This window comes from Dermacentor variabilis, unplaced genomic scaffold (genome assembly GCF_050947875.1).
Source record: "Dermacentor variabilis isolate Ectoservices unplaced genomic scaffold, ASM5094787v1 scaffold_15, whole genome shotgun sequence".
NCBI lineage: Eukaryota > Metazoa > Arthropoda > Arachnida > Ixodida > Ixodidae > Dermacentor > Dermacentor variabilis.
Window position 1 is genome coordinate 9125787 of NW_027460313.1, and position 18928 is coordinate 9144714.

Genomic DNA, 18928 nt, shown 5'->3' on the forward strand with positions numbered 1-18928 from the left:
CGGTTGTCACATTCGCCAGGCTTCCAAATTTTGACACAATGCGACGTGTTTTCAACGTTTCAAACGTGCGGCAATGACGCACGACATCTGACGCAGAATCAACATGTCCCCTGCTCATAAGGTAATTGTAGACATCTGCAATTCCTTTGAGGAGATATCCGACTCGGTCTGCCTCAGACATCTGCGAATCGACGATTTTGCACAGCTTAAGCATTTCCTCTATGTATATAGTGCATGTTTCTCCAGGAGATTAAGCTCTTTGAGCTAGTGTTCTCTCCGCGCGTTTCTCTTTGGCGTAGGAGTCGGCAAAACACGTCTTAATTTCGTGAACGAAGCGCTACCACGTTGTTAGGGAGTCTTCGTGGTTCCCGTCGCAGCATGTGAAACAGCCTTTCGCCGCCTAACCGCGGCCTGAAAATGTGGCAACTCGTTAAGGTTTAAGCCTGGTTCACATGATGCGATTTTCGTCGCACCGGAAGTGCGATTTCCCTCGTTTGCGACGAAAATCGCAGTCGCAGTGCCAACCCCCCGATTTTCGGCTGCGACCAAGCGGTTGGTCGCACCGTCGCAGCGATCGCTGTGATTTTCCGTCGAAATGGCGCGGAGAGCTATTTCGCCGGTTTGTTTGGGGAAATGACGTCTCGCTCAACAAGTGCAATGCGCGCGGAGACGTGGATTACCGAATTCATTACGTACGCGAAGGGAGAATAAAGAACTTGTACCACAGATTCCATTCTCCCATTTCTATGCGTTCGGTGACACGCTACGCAGCAAATGAAGTCCACCATCACGTACACGTTTGCGAGTTGCCACGAGTCGACATGGCCTTTTGGGGTCTTCCCAATTTTCTTTTCTCGAATAGCATACAACAATCGCGCGTACAGAGCCGCTTAAATAATTTCAACCTCAGCAAGGGCAAATGACAAGACAGCCAAGTACCCGAAGTTTGAACGTTGGGCTGAACGCGCTACCGTTCAATTGCATTTTCTTGTCGGTTTTCAAGCGTGAATTTCCCGATGCATCTTGAAAGTTTATCTTACCTCGATTATTAAATTTCACAGAGCAAAAGTCTAGGCTATCGTAATGAATTTTCTACGATAGCATTAAATCTGTGGCTTTAATAAACAGCGTCGCTAATTTGTCTTCGAATATTACATGCACGTTAAGCTGCGCCTCTTCTCTGGAGAATTTTTTTTTCTGGCACAGAAACCAACAAACATTGAATATGCTGCGGACTTTGCATGCTTACCGCACCTGTATTAACATTTGCTTTGAAAGGTAATTAACTCTACAGCTAGTAAATCAAGTAAATTATTAGCTTGCTTCTAGTGGCACAGTGACAACGTACCCTCCTGCACTGTCATGTAAAACTTGTGCAACAATGCGAAAAGCAGGCAAACATCCCTGTTCTTGTGGGGATAAAACAGTAGAAAACGACACTTTAAAGAAACGTAAATCAAAACTGTGCAGTGAAGCCAGCCAGTTACATCGCTTCCTGTGAAACTTTGAATCTTTTAAGTACAAGCAGTTATTGCACATTCGCAGCTGATCAAGTGTGCAGAAATATTCATACCTTAGATGTTTCTAATAACAGTTTCTAATAAGTTTGTGATCACATATATTAGTGTGTAACCCATATAACGATATCCGCTGTGATTACTATCTTATAAGTAATGAAATGCAATGCTACTTGCAAGAACATATCACCCGGGGACTTTAGAGCAAACTTCTGCATTCAACTGTACAGAATATGTGGTTTACTCAATAAAAGATCACAAACTACGTTTTTTGCAATGACAAACAAATTCCAAGTTTCACCTACATAACAAGCAAGCAAAAAAAATTATAGACAAAAATATTGTTCTTCAATTTATTCACCTGCCACTGTGACTATAGCATTCTGCTGCTAACACAAGGCGAGGGGTTGAATTGCCAGCCATGGAAGTCTCATTTCGATGGGAATCATAGGTAAAAAAAAAGCTCTTCGACTTAGATTTAGTTCATCACCTTTTGTTGAGCCCTTAAACTTCCAAATACTATGGCACAGGGGGGTATGCTTATGCAAAATCTAACGCCAATTGAGAGCAAAGGGCACAACTGTAAAACTACCATCTTTCGTGATAATTCGAGTGTGTAAACATTCATTGCATCAATATGTACTGTTCAAGAGCACTGCACAAATAAGCATAATCAGGTATAGCAAGCACTGTCAGAAAGCTGGTTCTACAGATGTATAAATGTCAAGACATGAATGCTCATACTACGTGGCACGCACAGCACAAAGAAAACCTTTTTCAAGAGTTGTCCTTTCTGGCAGATATGAGTGGGCCATAAGCAGTAGAAACTTTATTGCAGGATATTGTGTAATACCGCTTATGAAAGAATGAAGAGAGTGAAGAGGCTTTTAACAGCAGTACCTCATGCTACTCTAATAAGAGGAACGATGAGAAAAAATTTCTGGTAGAGCACCTAAGTTAAAGAGTAACTTTTTGAAAGACAGAAAATTGCAGGTGAGAGTTGGAGGTACATTTGGCCAACCCACACCAACACAGGCATACTACAAGAAGAACTGCAGTCTATGGGAAAGCTATCTTATACAGAAATCAAGAATGATGCAACAAACTCTCAACAACACTGCAGACTTTCTTGGCCAATGTGGCCTCGCACTTTCTGATAAGTCAGCTTATATCGAGGTCGGAAAAAAGACTAGAATCAAGAACTACACTAGATTGCACATTGGGCTCCACATAGCTGGACAAATATACCCGCAAGTCAACATCCACAAATCCTCAGCTAGTGTAAGGCCGGGACGGCAGAGCCAATACTTAAACGTGGGTGAAGCAATATGCCATGCCTGGATGCAAATTCTACACCTGGTGAAAAGAAAATCTTGAAATCATGGTGGGTGGACGAGTGGATACTATGGAAAATTGCAGATGCTGTGCTTGTGTCCAAGGTATTGTACGGTATGAATTACCAGCAGCACACAAATAAGACAACTCATCGAATACAGGCATCGGGTGATAACAGGTCTTTCCGACTTCACCATGCTTCAAGACCTCTATGGGAAAAATCAAACGAACAAGCACTTAGACAGAGTAGAGTTGCACCCTACAGCACAAATTCTCTGCCTCAAGAGCTCAGAACCTGGTCCCAAGATACTATGCCAGCTAGTATATGAGATGCAAAGATGACTATACTCTCCCTTCAGAAAGAACCTCGGGAGCACCTGAACTTGAAACATAACAGGCCCATACTATGCAATATGAGGGCAAACAATTAGGCCAGGAGACTATACGCAACTTCCAAACACACAAAGGAGCTTGCTAATCATGAAGATTCAAGCAAACATCAGGCACATATAGTACACTGATGTGGCAATAGCAGTGTAACAGTAGTATGACACTACATAAAATTAAACCTCGTATAGGTGAGTACCATTCCAGGTCATCCTACACCTAGAAAAGCTGAACTAAAACAATCAAAGCAGCACTTGTAGTACAAATTAAACCCAGCACAACACCCTGCACACCTGCATGGATTCACCAGAAACTGTCTGGACCTGCACATCACATGAGATTGTCAGGAAAATCAGGAGATTGACACGCGACTTGCAAGCACATGGCCAAGAATTAAATTACAGGATACGTAGCCATGCATATATTCCAGGAAACAAGCGGGTTTATAAGCCTGAGATAAGAACTGGAAACTGGACGAGTTGGTGTGTATTGATTATTAACTAAAGCGCAACAGATAGACAACAAACAAGAACGAAGTGCTCTGTGTGCTCACTTTGTTCTTGTCCATTGTGTTTCTGTTGCGCTATAGTTAATGAATTCTTGAGGCTGCACAGGAGGCGAATGATACCTCCACCCAAGGACCCAATTTCACATGCAAATCCATGTGTGTGCAAGCGCACACAACACACACAAATGTTGCAAGGGTGCATAGCATGATGCAGTATCAACAGGATGACACTAGAGATGGATGAGGACTAACCTTCAACTAAGGTTCATTGTAAAAAAGTGGCGAGTTATACAAATCACCACAAAAAGAAAGACATGTTTGAAGGCTAGACAAAAATTGGTGCTTGATACAGCCAAACATAAATAAAAATGCTACAGAAAGAAAATACAGAAAAATTCCAAGTGCAGGAAAAAAATCATTACAATTGCCAATCTTGAGTACCAGCACCTTTCAAGAAACACTGTCCTTATTCCAATAGACAGAGTGACAGCTTGCTTATGCAAGCACACTCTTCCAGTTCCATGCCATTGCGAAAAAAACGAGTTCCTTGGAAAGGTAGCCACATGTGCACCTGGTGATCACAGTATTTTTTTCCCTGGACTTGTATATTTATATGTATTTTCTCCTTTTCCCGTTGTTATGCTTGGTTTCATCAAGCACTAGTTTTTATCAGGTTTTATTGATGTACTACTTTCTGGTAACCTTTATAAATCACTGCATTTTCGCAATAAACTTTTTAATTAGAAGTTAGTGCACCCTGTTCTTTCTGCTTCACACCATACATTCTTGCTACATCGACCAAATAAAAGATTTTATAAGGTGCACAGAAGAATCATAAGGGCCATTAAAGTGACTTGTTGCAGTCTAAAAAAATAAAGAATAGCCGGGCTGCAAACGGCACCAGAGAACACATAGGACGAACAAGAAAACGAAGATGGTCTAACAACTAAAAGTTTAATGTACCCGCCGAGTAAATTATGGCTAACACGCAATAAACTGAACATACACAAAAATTAGAAGCAAAAATTAATGTGTTTCCTGACGGGAAATGCATCCGTTTCTAATGGAGGCCATGCTGACAAGATTCTCCCAGCGTTTTTAGATCTACAGCTTCCATAATTTCTCTAGGCAGCCGATCTGCACAGAATGCTAGCTTCTTCTACAATGCATGCTCAGGTGTCGAGAGTGCATTGTAGAGGAAGAAGCTAGCATTCTGTGCAGATAGGCTGCCTAGAGAAATTATGGAAGCTGTAGATGCAAAGACACTGGGAGAATCTTGTGTCAGCATGGCCTCTGTTACACTTTCAAAGATGGATGCATTTCGTGTTGGGATCTGTATGGACACACATCAGTTGTTTGTTCTGCTTTTTGTGTAAATTCGATTTATTGCTTGTCAACCAGCAATTGCTCGGCATGTTCAATAAACTTTCATTTATTAGTACGCCTAATGATCGTCTTGGTCTCTAGCAGAAAGGTGTTCAATCTTTTTACAGTGAAGCTGTATATGCCTAGGCGAAACAGTCGTGATCCGATCACAAAAACCCTAGTGTGGGGGTATAAGCCATCGCATTCGTCTTACATGGCGGACAGAGAAATTTCTTGTTGAAGACCAAGAAAAACAACTCCGGGCCGTCCAGCAGGTCATCGAGGCGCTGGCTAGGCAGGAGCCTGGCGAGCCGGCAACAGCGAGCGGTGATCCTCGCAGAGCACCCGCCAAGAAGACGACATAGGCCACGTCCGAAGCGCGCCTGCGCGCTTTACTGCAAGCTCAATAAACGTTTTCCCAATCCAATCCAATTGTTGGGTAGACATAGAAATACTTAAAACATATACATTTATCGGCGTATTATTGCAGGGAAGGAACAGAGAGGGGGACGGGGTTAAGACAAGATCATGACGTCATAATTATCTCGCAGCAAAGGTTTGGAGGGCCATTGGCTACACCGATAGTGACGTCGTTTCCCTCTAGCATCAGAGCGCGCGTGCAGCAGTCTCTCTCAGTCTTCCCTACAGGTTCAAAAATGTGTCCCTGTATTTATTTAAATGAAATATTCAGCCCCGGTGTGTCACTTGGTAACTACAGTGCATAGCCGAGTCATAAATGCTATGATTAACGCATTACAAAATACAAATGCGTAACATAATTCAGAAAGACTTTGATGAACCCTCTGGATTCACACAATGAACCACTCATTGCACTTTCCATGATGGTGATCTTGCGAAGCGTGATGTGTGGCATTTCAAATAAACAATGTGATGAACCCAAGCCTACGTGTGCGTAACCTCATTAAGAAACACAGACATAACCAATAATATAGAAAGACTTGAATAAACCGTCGGAATTAACCCAGTGATAAAAACCGGCGCCGCACATTTTAGCTTCGCTGGTTTACCATCTGTACAGGTTGCATGGGCAGTAATTTTTTCTGTTATTATTTGTTAAGTATTGTATAATGTTGTGCCAGTAAAGTACGTTGGGCTAGTTGGAGCATTGTATTGGTGCTGCTTTTTTTGCTGGTTTTTCCTTAATGTTCTGCCCTTCTTCCTTTTGTAACTACTTTTTTATTCTCCCTCACCTAATACTCCAACCCTGCAGCCGGCGAGGTATATAAGCACATGTCTTTCATTCATCTGCATACACCTCGCACCATTCCTTGCTCAACAAACGTCACTGTGTTAATGTCTCGCAGCGTGCACGTACATTAATTGCCGTTTGCGTTTCGGTATAGTTTGTGAAGAGTGTAATGCATAAAGATTAGATGACATTAAGGTTGTGACCTATGCGGTGCATAAGTAAACCTTGCAAAAGATGACATGTTGGATTGTTGGAAATAAGAGAAATTGTATATATCGCACTAACTTTAACAGCATTTAATTGACCACTTGACAAAACTTCACTTCACATAGATTCCAACATATACACTGAATCTGCAGTTTTTTTTTTTGATTATTAATGTGGTCATTACTGCATGGCCACATTGTAGATTTGAGAACAGTTCGATAAATTTGTTTGTTGCAATATAGAAATATGCGTAGATCGCTGCGATTGCAACACCAGAACTTGACACATGCATGCACACTATAGGATGCGGACAAATGATCAGGATAAAGCTAGAACGCTTGCATCCTGATACTTATGAAATTGAACAGTCTCATTCCATCACTAGCAGTGAGAGGGAGAACGAAAACTCAATTGTTTTCATGGAACAAAAACGCATCGAAAACCTCAGAGATATAGCCATTGCTAAACACTTCCTTATAGCTCGCTATCGACATTGAAGTAGCCTTTCGACAGCAAGAAAAGGAATAAGCTTTTCCAGCTCTGAACATTCACTTGCAGGTAATAAAAGCAGGCATAAAATTCTGCCAATATAATCCGTTTAGGAATACCAAATTGGAATAAACATTGAGACTTGCATTTGTACTTTCTCTGGCTGAGCAATCTAGTTTGAAATGACTCAAGCCCCGCAGGGGCATCTAGTATGTCTGCAAGCCCCGCAGGGGCGTCTGCGTCAGCAGGCGTTTGGTGTGTTGCGACACCACGTACCCGAGCACACGAGGGTCGGACCTTCCCGCGTGTAGCCGTGCGCGGCTTAGCCGTGTCCGGGGAAAGGGGGATCCTGGAGGTTGAGCCGATGCCGGTTGTCCTGACCTTTAAGGCCCCCCGGCGGAGGCAACACACCTCTTTGGCCTCTGCTTCACGTAGACGGCACCCCCGGACTGACCCACCCGGGGGAAATCGGTAGTTGCCTTTTCCTATCCTCCTCTCTAATCTTCGTCTTTCTCTTGCTTTTGGTCTTTCCTGTCTCCTCCTAGCTTCCTTTTTATTTCCACTTTTCCCAGGCAGCAAGGGTTAACCTTGTGTGGTATAGCCAACCTTGGTTATAGCAGATTTGGTTATAGTAGTGTCGTACAGCTGGCGCGTGCAGGCCATGTCTTTTCACGGTCCTGCAGCGTCCCCTTGTTGGGCTCCATGGTGGGTGGCTGGCGGTGCTGCCGAATTTCCGCATATATCTATGGCAAGTTCTTTTCCACCCCTTCCTGATCGCCCTCATAAACGAGGGCGCACCGAAGAAGTATTTAAGTTCTATGGTCGTCGTAATGAAAACTTTCCCAAATTTCATGTCATCCACTCGGAGAAAACCGCAAAGTCAGCGAGAATGATCTCTCCTTTTCTAGTGCCTAAAACAATAACCGATATTCTTGGCCAAGGCTTTAAAGTAACCAAACTTGCAAGTGGAGATCTCCTTTTGGAACTCCGAGATAAAGATCAGTTTGAAAAGCTGCCGAATCTTGTCTCTTTTGGGGACGTTCCAGTGAATGTGACACCGCATCGCACCATGAACACCAGCCGTGGTGTTGTATCCGATAGTGACCTGATTGATCTGACAGAGGCTGAACTACTTGAAGGCTGGAGTGACCAGAATGTGATCAGTGTAAAACGAGTCAAAATGAGGTGCGATGGTAAAGAAATTCAGACTAAGCATCTTATTCTAACATTTGGTTCAAGTGTCCTGCCCGAAACAATCGAGGCAGGCTATGTGAAGATCAGGGTGAGGCCGTATATCCCAAATCCCCTCCGATGTTTTAAGTGTCAAAGGTTTGGCCACAGTTCCCATAACTGCCGTGGCCGACAAACCTGTGCCAAATGTAGCGACCATGAACATCCGTCCGAGTCATGCCAGAACACTCCACACTGTAAATTGTAAGGGGAGCACCCCGCGTACTCGCGGTCCTGCCCACATTGGAAAAAAGAAAAGGAAATAGTGGCACTCAAAACCAAAGAGAACATTTCGTTTAAGGAGGCACGCAGGCGCGTATCCTTCTTACCGAAGAATAGCTTTGCCGAAGTGGCGCGTCAGGGGGCAGCGCCACAACGGCCTCCGGCGGCTGTCCGGCCCACACCTAGTGAGCCGGCAGTGACGTCACCTGCCCCCTCGGCGGTGGCGGCTAGCGCTACTCCGTCATCCGAGAAAAGGCCGTCGACCTCCGGGCTGGTGGCCTCAAGGCCCTCATCCTTTGAGAAGAGGCTTTCGCAACAAACAAATCGCTCACAAGAGCGGGTGTCCAGCGCTTCGCAGGAGGCGATGGACACGACACCAAGTCAAAGGGCGCCACTAGCGCCTAAGGAGCGGCGAGAATCGCTCGACCGCTCAAAAAAAGAGAAACATCGCATTACAGGACCGGAAAAGGGTCCTGTAACCTAAATTTTCTTTCTAGACACACAGCACTAACCTCGTTCCCGTTATGGATACCCAAATAATACAATGGAACGTGAGAGGACTTCTTCACAATCTTGATGATGTTAAAGAACTCCTTCGCAAATTCACTCCAAAGGTGCTGTGTGTCCAAGAAACACACCTAAAAGTAACACAGACCAACTTTCTAAGGCAATATGCCACTTTCCGCAAAGACCGCGAAGATGCACTCACCTCCTTAGGGGGTGTAGCCGTAATAGTCGATAAGGGCGTTGCATGTCAGCAAATCAAACTCCGAACTCTCCTTGAGGCAGTTGCAGTCCGAGCTGTGCTGTTTGGTAAGTTAATCACAGTTTGTTCGATATACGTCTCCCCCTCCTGTCAATTTTCTAAAGCAGAGTTTCAAAGCCTTATCGATGAACTTCCTCCACCATACATAGTCGTTGGTGATTTAAACGCACATAGCCCCCTGTGGGGCGACTCGCGTTCCGATGCGCGTGGGCGCCTGATAGAAAATTTTCTATTTTCTTCAGGTGCATGTTTATTGAACAAAAAAGAACCAACGTATTACAATATTACACATAACACATACTCGGCCATAGACTTGAGCATCGTTTCGAGTTCACTATTTCCTTACCTGGAGTGGTCTGTTCTCAAGAACCCCTATGGGGGCGACCGCTTCCCAATTACATTAAACCTAACCAAACGAGATGCATGTTCGCCGCATTTCCCTCGATGGAACCTCGAATCAGCAAACTGGGAACTGTTTCGAGAAATCACATGCTTAGGATGGGACGACATTTCTGATTTTTATATAGACGATGCTTTAGCATACATAACTGGTTTTATTATTGACGCTGCAACAAAATGCTTTAAACAATTTAACGGACTGGCAAAGAACCGTCGCATCCCATGGTGGAATGACGAATGTCGAAATGCACGCAAAAGTCAAAACAAACCTTGGGAATTACTTCGTAACTCTCCAACAGCTGAAAACCTTATTAATTTCAAACAAGTCAAATCTCAAGGCAGGAGAATACGTCGACGTGCGAAGAGAGAGAGCTGGGAGCGGTACATATCTAGAATAAATACTTACAAAGACGAGGCAAAAGTGTGGAATAGGGTGAATAAACTAAAAGGCCGAGAGACGAACCCCCTGCCCTTAGTATTACCCATGGAGATGGCCTGGAAGACCATGCAGACTGTCTGGGGGAACACTTTGAGTATATCTCCAGTGCATCGCATTACTCACAGTCATTCCTGAAATTCAAAGAACGCGCAGAGCGACAGCGCCTTGATCGGGAATGTGCCCAAAATGAAGATTACAACCACCCGTTCAGTTTAGCGGAGCTAAAAACTTCTCTTGCTAGTTGCAACAGCTCAGCACCAGGCAGTGACCGTATCATTTATTAAATGATCAAATACCTGCATCCTGAAACACAGAAAACACTCCTGTCACTTTTTTAATGTCATGTGGGCCGCTGGGTATATTCCGTCTTCTTGGAAAGAAGCTGTAACAATACCCATACTCAAACAGGGTAAGGACCCGTCCTTACCTAGTAGTTACAGGCCTATCGCTTTGACAAGCTGTTTCTGCAAGCTTTTTGAAAAGATGATAAACCGGCGCCTAATCTATATCCTTGAGAGCAATAGACTACTAGATCCTTACCAGTGTAGTTACAGAGAAGGCAGGTCGACCGCAGACCACCTTGTCCGCATTGAGTCAAATATAAGGGATGCCTTCATACACAAACAGTTTTTTCTCTCCGTATTTCTTGATTTGGAGAAAGCATACGACACCACATGGCGCTTCGGTATTATTCGAGACCTTTCCGCTATGGGTATCCACGGGAGTATGTTAAGTACCATTGAAAGTTACCTTTCTAACCGCACATTTCGTGTTAGGGTGGGCCATGCCTTGTCAAGGTCTTTCACTCAGGAAACTGGTGTTCCACAAGGTGGTGTGCTAAGCTGCGCACTCTTTATTGTGAAAATGAATTCTTTGGGCATGGCTATCCCACGAACGATCTCATACTCTGTATATGTAGATGACGTTCAGCTTGGTTTTAAATCATGCAACTTAACTATCTGCGAACGACATGTCCAGCATGCCTTAAATAAAGTGGCAAAATGGGCTGACGAAAATGGTTTCAGGTTGAGCCCACAGAAAAGTACCTGCGTTCTTTTCACGAATAAGAGAGGAATAGTACGACCTCCTGCTATTGAGCTCTCTGGTAGCAGATTACGTGTGAGCGCCGAACACAAGTTTCTAGGCATCATACTGGATTCGAAACTGACATTCATCCCGCATATTAAATACTTGAAGGCTAAATGCCTCAAAACAATGAACTTATTGAAGCTTCTATCAAGTACAACATGGGGCAGTGACAGGAAATGTCTTTTGAACTTGTATAGATGTCTTATCGGCTCACGTCTTGACTATGGCGCTATAATATATCAGTCCGCTACACCAAGTGCTTTAAAGATGTTGGATCCTGTCCATCATTTAGGAATCCGCCTCGCGACTGGAGCCTTCAGGACAAGCCCCGTACAAAGCCTTTATGCAGAAGCAAATGTATGGTCACTCCATTTACAGAGATCATATAGCACTTTTACATATTTTCCTCAAAGTAAATTCTAACCGCGAACACCCCTCTTATTCATGCATAAACGATATGACCAATACCATACTCTTCAATAACCGACCTGCAGCGAGAAGACCGTTCTCTTTGCGCGCAAGGAACCTCAGTGAGGAAATGGGTGTTCCGGTGCTTGAACATTGTCTTATGGCTCCAGCGAAAATGTTAGCGCCATGGCAGTGGCAGCTGATAGAGTGTGACACATCCTTTGTAGAGGTCACTAAACATGCACTAAACATATCAAAATGCATTTCTTAGAGCTCCAGTACAAGTACTCTTGCACAGAGTTCTACACAGACGCTTCTAAGTCGCATGCCGGGGTGTCCTACGCAGCCACTGGTCCATCCTTCTCGGAATCCGGTGTGCTGCACCCTGAAACAAGTATATTTATGGCTGAGGCCCATGCACTGTTGTCGGCTGTGAAACATATCAGAAAATCAAATCTTCAAAAATCAAATATATTTACAGATTCCTTAAGCGTCGTAAAAGCCTTGAAGTCACTCTGTAAACACAAAAACCCTGTACTTACTGAGCTCTATTCCATTCTCTGTAGAACGTATATGTCTAACCAGCATGTCATTATATGCTGGGTACCTGGCCATAGCGGCATCGAGGGGAATGTACTAGCTGACGAAATGGCTACATCAATCACCTCGCAAGCTATTATTCCTACGGCTGCTGTCCCTGTCACCGATCTGAAGCCTCTCTTACGGAAGAATCTGCGAAGCCACTGGCAACGCTTGTGGGACATGGAAGCTACGAATAAGCTTCACTTGATTAAACTTAAAGAAGGGAATTGCGCTAAAAAAAGACACTGACGAGTAAGGACATGGACGAGCGCAAACTCGCGACTGATTTTATTCAGAAAGAAGATAAATATATAAATATGCCTAGATTCTTACTTAATATTTGCCTAAGCGCACATGCCAAGAACGTTTTCTCTTTCTTATACAAATTGATACTAGAATCGCTTACGCATTCATCACCTGACTTATCAATGTAAAAAGCCTCTGCAAGTTCACGTGCTACGTAGTTACGACTGCGCCTTAAGATTTTGGTTCTAGCCAGCGAAGGCTGGCATGCTTTATCAGGCGTAGCCAAAGGGCATGCGCCGCAATGTAAGGGCAAATTTGACCCTTTTTCGTTAACCGTAGAAAGCTTATGTTCCCTTAGTCGTTCATTTATACAACGGCCCGTCTGGCCAATGTAAACTTTTCCACATGTCAGGGGAATTTCATACACAGCCCCGACCGAACACCTGACAAACTGGGTGGCGTGACGTTTCGTGCAGTCTCGCACGCATTCCTCGCCGGAGACAATCCGGGGGCACAAAGAGGCCAACTTGCGCGGGGCAGAAAATACCACCGGCACACCGTAGCGATTGGCTACATTCTTTAGATTGTGGGAGACCCTATGAATATAGGGGAGAACCGCCGGTCTGGTCTTCGGTTGACCGCCACCTTCTTGAGGTGTTCTAGGTTTCAAGCTTTGCAGAAGCTTCTCTGCCACAGCAGCCACGACGGAAACGGGAAAACCAGCCTTCTGTAACCTGCCAATCTGATTGTTGAGGCTGTCCTTTACCAGGTGAACACATGATTTCTGCAGGGCTTCCTTCAGGCACAGTATAACAATGGCGCGTTTTACCGTCTTAGAATGAGCGGACTCAAAAGGCAACAGGTCTTTCCGGGCTCGCGGTGAGTACATCCAACACGTGTGATCTGGTGTTAAAGTGATGTTAATATCTAAATACTGCAATCTATCTTGTTCAGGTAATTCGTGGGTGAAGGTCAAACCCCTCCCGTGTCGTTTAAAGACAGATAAGGTCTCTTGCAAAGTAACCGTGTGCGTCAAACCGGGTTGCTTCTTAAAAATCACCAAATAATCGTCCACGTATCTAAAAACTCTCAGAACTATCTTGTCGTCCAAATAACACACCAGATCACGATCAATGCTGGCCAGGAAAATGTTAGCCAGTACCGGTGCCACACAAGACCCGATGCAAATGCCCTGACGTTGAACATGAAAATGGTTGTCAAAAGTTACAAAAGTGGACTCAAGATAAAATTCTAGTAGCTTCATGAAATTGTCCACGGTTAGGCCGCTAGTATTCTGAAAATCTACTACACCATTCTCGTCGATGCAAGACCTAACTGCACAAAATAGGTCATCATGTGGTATAGAAAAGAACAGGTTTTCTATGTCAAAAGAGACAGCGTAACCTAAAGATGAGGAACCCTGTAGGAAAGTAACCACATCACCTGAATTCTTCACAACAAAAGGGTCTTGTATAACTAAATTCCTTAAACACTTTTGGAGAAAACAGCTAATCTCTCGTTGCCACGTATCCCTTTCACTCACAATACACCGGAACGGCTTGTCATCTTTGTGCGTCTTCACGGTAAAAAAGTTCTAGGCTATTGCGCTTACAGTTGTTAACAGCCCTTGAAAGTCTATCTAAAGCCAAGTCCTTGCACAGTTCTATGGCTTGAGCCTTTACCTTGGAAGTCTTCACGTTTTTGGTGACGAAGTTCCTTCCGACGGCCTCAACGGCTTTGTCGTGAAACATCCCCTTTGGTAGCACGGCAAATCCTCCCTCCTTGTCCGCCTGTAGAAGCATCAGCTGATGTTCTTTGAAGAAAGAGACGACTTCTTCGGCGTCCCTTTCCACAGTTGACTGTCTTAGGCACGCAGACACTTGAGGCTTGGTGGCCGTACGCAGCAGGCACTCGACCCCATCAAGAAGACACCTTTCACGGTCCTCTTCACCAGTTTTGCGCGCCACTTGTCGATTCAACGATAGCAACTCGGGTGCTGGTACATTAGGCTCCATGCTGAACTTAGGTCCTTTCTTTAGCACATCGGCTATCTTGGGTGGTAGTACCGTCTCGGCAAGCAGAGAAATCGCACAGCCAAGACTTTTTTCTCTAGGCCTGCCTTTTGGAAGCCGCAGCAAAAGGCACCCCCACCAAAATTCGACCGCTTGGGAAGTCTGTCGCCGATAGGACTGTAACCTGGCGTCACCTATCCACTCGGAGTCTGTGCTAAAGGCGAGCAAACACAGCGAGTGATTTAAAAGTCTGATTTGGCGCCATAGCTCCGATCTCAAAATTTTGCAGAGGCGCTTTAAATGACCAACAGATGGTAACACGTGGCCAAAAAGAGCTGTGAATTCTATCGGCACTAAATTCTTTTTGAGGCAATAGCCGAAAAAACGGGCACGGCAGGTCGCAGACACAATGGAGCTTATCAAAGTAGGTATATTACAGTTTGACGGGGAAACACAAAAGAAAGGGCTCACTGCAGAAGAAACGTAATTCAGGAGAGCACGTTGTTGGGCGAGTCGGTCGTACATACTTAAAGAAGGGAATTGCGCTAAAAAAAGACACGGACGAGTAAGGACATGGACGGGCGCAAACTCGCGACTGATTTTATTCAGAAAGAACATAAATATATAAATATGCCTAGATTCTTACTTAATATTTGCCTAAGCGCACATGCCAAGAACCTTTTCTCTTTCTTATACAAATTGATACTAGAATCGCTTACGCATTCATCACCTGACTTATCAATGTAAAAAGCCTCTGCAAGTTCACGTGCTACGTAGTTACGACTGCGCCTTAAGATTTTGGTTCTAGCCAGCGAAGGCTGGCATGCTTTATCAGGCGTAGCCAAAGGGCATGCGCCGCAATGTAAGGGCAAATTTGACCCTTTTTCGTTAACCGTAGAAAGCGTATGTTCCCTTAGTCGTTCATTTATACAACGGCCCGTCTGGCCAATGTAAACTTTTCCACATGTCAGGGGAATTTCATACACAGCCCCGACCGAACACCTGACAAACTGGGTGGCGTGACGTTTCGTGCAGTCTCGCACGCATTCCTCGCCGGAGACAATCCGGGGGCACAAAGAGGCCAACTTGCGCGGGGCAGAAAATACCACCGGCACACCGTAGCGATTGGCTACATTCTTTAGGTTGTGGGAGACCCTATGAATATAGGGGAGAACCGCCGGTCTGGTCTTCGGTTGACCGCCACCTTCTTGAGGTGTTCTAGGTTTCAAGCTTTGCAGAAGCTTCTCTGCCACAGCAGCCACGACGGAAACGGGAAAACCAGCCTTCTGTAACCTGCCAATCTGATTGTTGAGGCTGTCCTTTGACCGTGTCTTTTTTTAGCGCAATTCCCTTCTTTAAATATGTACGACCGACTCGCCCAACAATGTGCTCTCCTGATTCACTTGATTAAGCCAAAGTTAGGTTTCTGGCCCCCGAAAACGAAAACACGAGGAACTGATGTCTTGTTCTGTCGACTCAGGATAGGACACACCTATGACACCCACAATTTTTTACTGACTGGAAATGAACCTCCAACGTGTGGTAGATGTGGTGAAAGGCTGACCGTTCTCCACGTCCTCGTGGAGTGTCGGGAAGCCGAAGCTGAGAGAAAGAGATATGTTCCCCTTGTATATCGTCAGCACACCCCTCTCCATCCAGCAATGTTTCTTGGTGAAGAACCAATCTTTGACACCAAATCAGTTCTAAATTTCTTGAACGATCTCAACTTGTAAGTTTTTAGCCCCAGATATTCATAGCATATCCTCTTTCCAGAGGATGCCGCTGTGATAGTAGTCTAGCATAGCACATGCCTACAGGCCCTTGCATCCCAAGGTCTCTGTAAGGCAATAGTGCTTATTGGAAAAAGTATATCTGTGAGATCTATCACTAAATCATCATTACTTCACAATGTGTATTTCGTGTCCATTGTACAGCCCATTAACCATCGGCATAATTTCATCTTGTATAGGTTTTATGCATTTTAGACCGATTGTTTTTAGGCCCCTTTACAGCCACCGCAACATCTGCCCTTCGTTATTCATACCTCCATTGCGAACGCATTACCACCGGCCTGGCGCTCTTTGGCCACATTTGGCCCTTGCGCCACAAAACACCACATTCATCATGTCTGCAAATTTCAGAAATGTGGAGTCCCTGACGTAATTCGGACTGCATTTTGGTACATTATATTATTCCCAATGGACTCCTCAGTATCACTGTTATTATTCTCTCACAACAGGTATTGTTTCTTCATCTTTGAAACAAACGAGAGACCTCCCTTTTTTATATCTGGTGACTAAGGCATCTGTCTCTATACATAGATTGAGCTTCTTAGCACCTTATTCAAGTAAAATGTTAGAATACTTAGTTCGCAAGCATATCGTTGAGTTCATTGAATCACATAACGCCCACCTACATTTTAACATGGATTCCTGCATGAATTTAGTACCATGTTGCAGTTTATGGAATTTACTCATGACGTCACTTATGTTTGTGTTTTCAGTGTACTTAGATTTAGGTGCACGTTAAAGAACCCCAGGTGGTCGAAATCTCCGGAGTCCTCCACTACGGCGTGCCTCATAATCAGAAAGTGGTTTTGGCCCGTAAAACCCCATAATTTAATTTTAAAGTGAGGGTATGGGTCACACAAACAAATAATACAAGAAACGAAACTGAAATTACTGCCTCCAAGATTTGGCGGCGTGCGCGACCATCTTGGAGGCTGGTCCTTTTCGACGATTCCGCTAGGTGCGCTGGGAGCCAAAGTCGGCCGCAGGCGCCTGTGGGAATGTCCAATCTTTACGTTTACTATGTTTACTAAGCAGGCGGCGCGAGAAGTTCCGGACACCCAAGGGACAGTGGGGGGATCAAAGCTCGAAGCGGAACGGTACGTAGGTTGGGGCTACCGAGGCAGGTGTGGGCCAGGGAGTGTTCGCACGAACAGCTCCCCTGGTACGCGCAACGGTGCCTCGCAAGGTCGACATACTTTAAAGGCACCTGCGCCCATGATCTTTCTTTTGCCGCGGTGCAGCGAGCAAGATTAACCAGAATAATATGGAGGGCATCCGGGTCAGTCGCGAATGCGAGTCATGCCAAATGTAGCTCGCGTCGCCTGGCGTGCGTAGTAATATCAGAGTTATGTATGAACTTTATGCATAATACGCTTCGTTACAGTACCTTAAAGGAATGGGCCTAAAGGACGGTGTAGGTACGTTTTTTTCGTACCGCCCTAATCCTATACCCCCCCTACAAACACACACACATAACCCCTTTTTTTCCTATATGTATACATACAATTCTTTACCATGACGGATTGGCCAGTTCAAGTTGTCAACTTGTCAATAACTAATAACTCATAGGAATTACTGAAACAAACACAGTTACACGATCGGATCACTTACTTTTATTTTCTTTATTTTAACACTGGAGAACTACATAGAACCTTATTTTGTATATATGAGAGAACTTTAGGCCTTTTGCACATTTGGGTAACACAAACTTAATCCAATGTGCAATACACAGACAAAGCAGCTGCTACAATATGAACTGCATTGAGGGCCACACAACACAAACGTAATTAAAGGTGCAAAATATAGAGGGAAGCTTCAAAATACGCTCTGTAGTGCTGGAAAGTATAACATGTACGTGTACAATAAATGTTCAAAAAAGCAATGCATCAATGTCCCATTTGCCTTCAAGTTTATTAACAAGTTCAAGTTTACTGAAGTTTATTATGAGCATATCTACAACAGGGATCTGCTGACACACCCGCAGTCAAGGTGGCCGTTCGAGGTGTGCTGGCTGCCTCAGTGTAAGAAAAAGAAAGAAATTGGGTGAATGTCAACCCCAGTGCCACTGCTTCTTGCCTCTGACCTACACGTGCCACCGCTGCATCTTTGTTGGTGGAGTCTGCACAGATGAGCTGGCGTGGCGAGGCGTAGGAGTCATCCGAGAGAAAGAGTATCGTTTACATGGAGAAGTGGCTGTTCACATTACCCGTCGCTTTCCCTCAAATGCTCCCTTGGCGACTAGGGTGGCACACCCGCAGTCAAGGTGGCTGTTCGAGGTGTGCTGGCTGCCTAAATGTAAGAAAAAGAAATGAGATAAATGTCAATACCGGTGCTATTGCTTCTTGCCTCTTACCTGCATTTGCCTCCATGGCCTCTTGGCTTGTGGAGTCTGCATGAGGGAGCTACTGTGGTTAGGCGTAGGCATTGTCTAAGCAAAAAGAAAAGGTCATTCAAATGGGCAATTATGGAAATAAATGCAGTTCTTATGTCTGCTTCTTGCACTCTTATTGCCTAAAATTTTTCAAACATAGTGTCCAGAATACACCAGCACTTTGACTGCTTTTGCTTCTTACCTGTAGGTGTTGCTGTGAAATCCTCAGTATGGCTGCATGAAGCATTCTAACACTTGGTGGAGGCATATGAAGTGGTATCCAAAAATATAAAAAATCGTCCTTGTCTGTATGATTGCTTTAAATTTGTAAATGCAGTGGTAACTATCACTATTGG